The sequence below is a fragment of the Oculina patagonica genome, chromosome 6, assembly GCF_052425735.1.
Source record: "Oculina patagonica isolate OP01 chromosome 6, crgOcupat, whole genome shotgun sequence".
NCBI lineage: Eukaryota > Metazoa > Cnidaria > Anthozoa > Scleractinia > Oculinidae > Oculina > Oculina patagonica.
In genome coordinates this window covers 31,081,271-31,087,387 of record NC_135763.1, presented here as the reverse complement: position 1 = coordinate 31,087,387, position 6,117 = coordinate 31,081,271, and positions in this window count along the sequence as shown.

Below are 6,117 nucleotides of genomic sequence, written 5' to 3'. Positions count from 1 at the left end.
CGACTGTGTTTGTGTAAGTCACAGGGCTTGCATGAGCTGTATTAGTGTGCATAATATAATATCTAGAACGTTGTCGAGATTGCATTATTACTTAATGACATGATGGTTTCAATTTATAAATGTATCTCACACAATACAAATAAACGATTGAAGTAGACGACTACACAATGTAAAGTTTGACTTAGCAAAGTGCAGTGTATTGGTAATACTGTAAGGTGCGGTTTCACCTGACGGTCGTGTGCTTTTCGGTATTTTCCAGGCATTGCACTTTGATGGGACAGTACTACAACTGTTTACCGGGGAACTACTATTGTCAAGAAAATGATCACAACTTGTTGATGAATGATTGAACATTTGTTTCATACCATTACTGTAATAGCAATTGATGAAGGCTTTTAGTACTGAACCAAAGTATAAGGACTGGGAAATACTGAAACCCATTATCAGCCACCTTAAACAGAAATATCGTGTTGGTGTTTCAAGGAATACAAGGAAACTTCACTCATCCCATGTATCTATGTATTGCGGTATTTTGTAATTTTTTGAGTGATTTTTGGGGATGTTTGGCAGGTGATAGTTTTTTTAAAAGAATTAGTAAAATTTAGACAACTAAGAAATATTGAAAATTTAATGTGAATTTAACATTGGAATTTGAAGTTAGAAATTGGCAGACGGACACCAAACAGTCCCGTGACATCCTGGAGTGTTTTTGCATGGGGGTCAACTGTGTGATGAGTTTCCATTTTTTTCTTCAATCCCCACTGATAAAGAACTGTTGTTGGTGTTATGTTGGTGTTATCACATGTCAAGCCTTTAACAAGGTATGAAAGAACACAAGGATTTAAATTATTCTGGTGCTCAATTTTTGCGTAACTAAAATTAATGTTACTCAAATTCCTGATGGATTCTGTCTTAAACTGTTACGAGCTTAGTATTTCCAAATTATTGCATGTCAATGTAAGGCAAGACAAGACATGCCTTGGTTCTTATGTAATTCTCTTAAAAACACATAAGATATTGACTATAATTTTGTCTGTGCTATGGCAATTCACAGTGGGGTGGTCTTGATGTGTCTTTAACTTGTAGACTGGACTGGACTAGTAAAACGCGGACTTGTAAAACGCCCCTAGACACTTCGAATTCCTTGGCCACAATCATCTTACGGCTCTCCTCAATACATAATGTCTCAAAAAAACAGTAACCTCAGAAAGAAGTCAGAAGCAAATAAGGTCGAAAGACCGAATTTGAACATATAACGGCAAATGTTCTAATGTCACGAACGTAGGAGTCGTGTAGGCCCGTCACCTTTATTTACCACATACTGCCCCCAAATAAAAACAGTACCCTCAGAAAGAAGTCAGAAGCAAATAAGGTCGAAAGACCGAACTTAAACATTTAACGGCAAATATTCCAATGTCACGAACGTAGGAGTCGTGTAGGCCCGTCACCTTTATTTACGATTGACTGTTGATTTCTGGACGGGCCCCGTTCTACCTCGTGCGAGCAATACAAACGACTGCACTCAACAGACGTCAAGTAGTGGAAAGAAAGAAACATATGCACACAACTCATAGCATCAATCCCGTTGTTTTAGTAGGGGTTTGCAGAACGAACATGTGCTATACTGCAAAAACATCTCTACGCTAAAACAGACCATAGAGTGCTCAAAAAAGCTAGAAATATGCCGTCGAAGAAACACACAAGAGCTTCAAACACAAATTGTTTCGCTCGCTAAACCGTTTAGTTTCCGTTTAGTGTCCGCGTTCTACAAGTCCGTGCTTAACAAGCCCTCGTTTTACAAGTCCGCGTTTTACAAGTCCGCGTTTTACTAGTCCTCGTTTTACAAGTCCGCGTTTTACTAGTCCGCGTTTTACTAGTCCGCCTTTTACAAGTCCGCGTTTTACTAGTCCGCGTTATACTAGTCCGCGTTTTACAAGTCCGCGTTTTACTAGTCCGCGTTTTACTAGTCCAGTCCAGTCCTCGAAATACAGTATGCCAAAACTCCCCTCCCTCTAAAGATAAGTCCTTGACGGTTCTTGTCGTTTTTCGGTGCCTATTCATCTTCGGCATCTTTCTCATCCACCTCTCGTTCTGTCCTGTGTCTGTCATCACACGAAAGAAAAGCTGATTCTCAAAAAATCTGCCACAAAAGGAAATTGACAAAAACAATATGAAAACCATATATCGAAAGTTTCTTATTCTAAAATTTTATCATACGTCTTAATTCAGAGCTACAAAGAAGTTCCTCCTTTTGAGTTATTGATACTGTTCTTACAGTACCTCTTTCCACTAGCGAAATTTTACAAAATTCCTTCGCGGCGAAAAGGTAGCGCGAATCCAGAACAGACTCCAATCGAGAGTGGGTTAATTCTAGATTACTATTAATTAACTATTACAACATTCATTTTTAAAATAGTTTCCCAAGCCGACTAAGCTAACTAAACGTCGAGTGTATCTTTCAGTAAACAAAACATGCCGTTATGACGCCGGAAATCCAGCTCACGCATACTATACCCCGTGACTCACGCAAACCTCCGACTTACGTGCTACTACACTCATTCCTTTCTAAACATTTTTTTTTTGACCACCACCGTACCTTTCTACCCAAAAAACTCATGAAACCGCCCGGTTTTAACCTGTTTTAACCTTTCAAAAATTAGAGCGTTCGAAACTAAATAAAATCCGTAATCACAAACAACATACAGCCGTTTACCAGCACTCTTTCAAACTCCTGAAACCCTTCAAAATCAGGCAAAATAAATCTTTGAAATAACCTTTATCAATGTTTCTTATTTTTTATTCAGTTCTATAAAATGCCTTTCATACACTACTGTCAAACAAAAATTTCAATTTCCTCAAAGTTTCAAGACAAAAGAATAACAAATATTTCGTGCACAATGTAATTTGATTAAGCCAATATTATCACGTCTAAAAATACTTCAAGCAATTCAGTGAAAACCCGTTTTTTTTTTTCGTATCAACGAAAACCACTTTCGAATAATCAATACATGAAAATAACAATAAGATCAAAAGGATAAAAGGAACCTTTCTAATTATTTGAAGACTTTCAAAGCCGTGATATTATGCATCCAATCCGCGATAAAATTTAATTACAACAAAATCCAAGTTCTCATTTTGAATTCCATTTTTTTCAGTTGATACCTTTATCCAACTTGTGAAAAATTCCATTCAAGTTCCTATTAATACTGTACATTCCCAATGTTTTGCTCAGGTCTTCAGAAGCGTCTTACTAACCAAATCTAAAATAATTCCAAAACATGCTGTACAAACATTCTACTCTTTGTGACAAACGACTTGACGACCAATTGTTCGAAATGAAAATCGACACAGTTCTTCCTAAATAAAAAAAAAGTTTTACGGCGGAGTCAGGCTCAAAAAATATACCGCAAGATCACACCCCCATTCATAGTCAGAAACCAGCAAACCATCTAGTTTGCTAAAAAAAACGGTGGTGGACAAAACACTGACCCCCAGTCCATGGACTACCCCCATGGACTACCCAAATGGACTACCCTTAAAGTACTATTCCGAGTGTGTACCACTTACTATACTTACATAGGGGGGCCATCCTATGGAATGCTGTTTCGTCGTATAATACAGGATCCCAATTTTCGGTTTTCTATCGAAAAGTGAAAAATGACAATTATATTAACGAGCTTAATTTCAATGCTCAGTCGGTTCAGTCGCTCCCTAGGCATTACAATGACTTTAAATGTTACTGATTGTTATGTAATTAATTATTTTTATAGTAGATACGATCCAATTTAGTATATAAGCATTTAGTTGTAATTTAGAAATCTATTAGTTTATTAGTATTTTGTAATATTTAGTTTAATACACGACCCCACAAGCATTGTGCTTTAAACCCTATCGTGTGTAAATAAAGGGTTTGATGATGATGATGATGATGATTACTGAGCTGTTGTTATACACACATAATTTGCACTTACGTCTTACCTTGTTTATTTTCAAGCCGTACGTATCCCTCTAGCCGCCATTTTGAATATATTATACTAAATGAACATCCGCTGATCACGAAAGTGTAGACTCAAATCAAGCAATCAATCTTTGGACTCATAGAGACAGACAAAACAGGCACTGCACTGCACTACAGAAGATCCAAACTTTTATAAATAGTATCAGATAGTTGCTTGAGACGCATCTTAAACATTTGGTGGCCAGAGAAAATTTTTGAATGAATAACTTTGGCAGCGCAGCGAGGAGAACAGAGCCGGTAGGCAGACAGATCCTGAGGAAAAAATAGTGCTGAGTCTGGGCATGAGTCTTCGCTTTTTGAGGTCAGCAGATGTATAGTGTAATTCATTCAAAATGGCGGCTAGAGTTGTCGAAAGTAACCGAAGTAAGTGCAAATTATGTGCGTATAACAACAGCTCAGTAAGTAGTACACACTCGGAATAGTACTTTAAGGGGTAGTCCATTTTTTAGGGGTAGTCCATTTTAGGTAGTCCATTTGGGTAGTCCATCGGGGTAGTCCATGGACTGGGGGTCAGTGTTTTGTCCACCACCAAAAAAAACACTGCGTGACATCAATGACGTTACCTTTTTCATTTACAAAAATAACTTTATAACTTGTCAAAGTAAGTGCAATTTCACAATGGTGAATATATCGGCCCAGTTCTCGGCCGGGTCCAGTTCTCGGCCACTTTGTGTTTAACGCGTTTTTTCACACTCCAGTTGAATCAAAAAGAAAAGGTATTTCCTTCAAACGATAGACTGATTCATGTGCTTTAAGTATCTTGAGTTTGATCGTTCAATTCGATATAGAAAGCTCACACGTCGAGTTTACGCGGAGGTAGTTGTTTGTTTACGGCTCCAAATTCATGGATGTAGTTAAATTCGTATTTTATCCAAAAGCCCCCACCATACGAGCTAATTTTTAGCATGTGAAACGTAGAATAATTCAGCTTTCTGCTTTAGTTAACTTTTCGTTGAACCGTTGTATTTTTTGGTCTTAATTTACTTCGAAATTTTTTCTTGCGACGTTTGCGTATTTGCCAGTTCTCGGCCACCCTGCTCGCTATCACAGCTTAGCGCTTGGTTTTTAATATAATTTCATCTGCTGCTTCCAGAATGAAAGAAATAAATGTTTTAAAAATAAAGTTCAATCTTATCTCTAAGTTTTGAGCTGACTCTTGTCTTGTCTATTATTTCTACAACACCTAAATATTTCAAGACCTTTTCACTGCAAAATAAACCATCTAAATGCACGGGTCACACAATGCGGTTTTGCCAGAACCTGCACATAGGCAACTAGGCGCGTTAAAATCCTTCTTTTCTAAAGTAAAACAAAGCATCATAAAAATAATTTGGGAACGATATAGTATAAATAGGTTTACAGAGTGATTTTATGACTGTGAAAATTAATTGAGCATTTTTTTACAGATAATTACGCACACGCTTTTTAGTGGCTGAGAACTGGGCCAAGGTGGCCGAGAACTGGGCCCACAAATGGAGCTTTTATTTTTATTATTGCTCGGGCAAATTAATTTTTGACCGGTCGATAGCTTTACACCAAAAAGCTGAATAATGTAGCTAGCTCTGGGAGAAATTTCAAGTTCCTGCGGTTCTTCTGAGGTAAGAAATACAAGTTTACGTCAAAAGTGGCCGAGAGCTGGGCCAAGGTGGCCGAGAACTGGGCCCACAAATGGAGCTTTTATTTTTATTATTGCTCGGGCAAATTAATTTTTGACCGGTCGATAGCTTTACACCAAAAAGCTGAATAATGTAGCTAGCTCTGAGAGAAATTTCAAGTTCCTGCGGTTCTTCTGAGGTAAGAAATACAAGTTTACGTCAAAAGTGGCCGAGAACTGGGCCAAGGTGGCCGAGAACTGGGCCCACAAATGGAGCTTTTATTTTTATTATTGCTCGGGCAAATTAATTTTTGACCGGTCGATAGCTTTACACCAAAAAGCTGAATAATGTAGCTAGCTCTGAGAGAAATTTCAAGTTCCTGCGGTTCTTCTGAGGTAAGAAATACAAGTTTACGTCAAAAGTGGCCGAGAACTGGGCCAAGGTGGCCGAGAACTGGGCCCACAAATGGAGCTTTTATTTTTATTATTGCTCGGGCAAATTAAT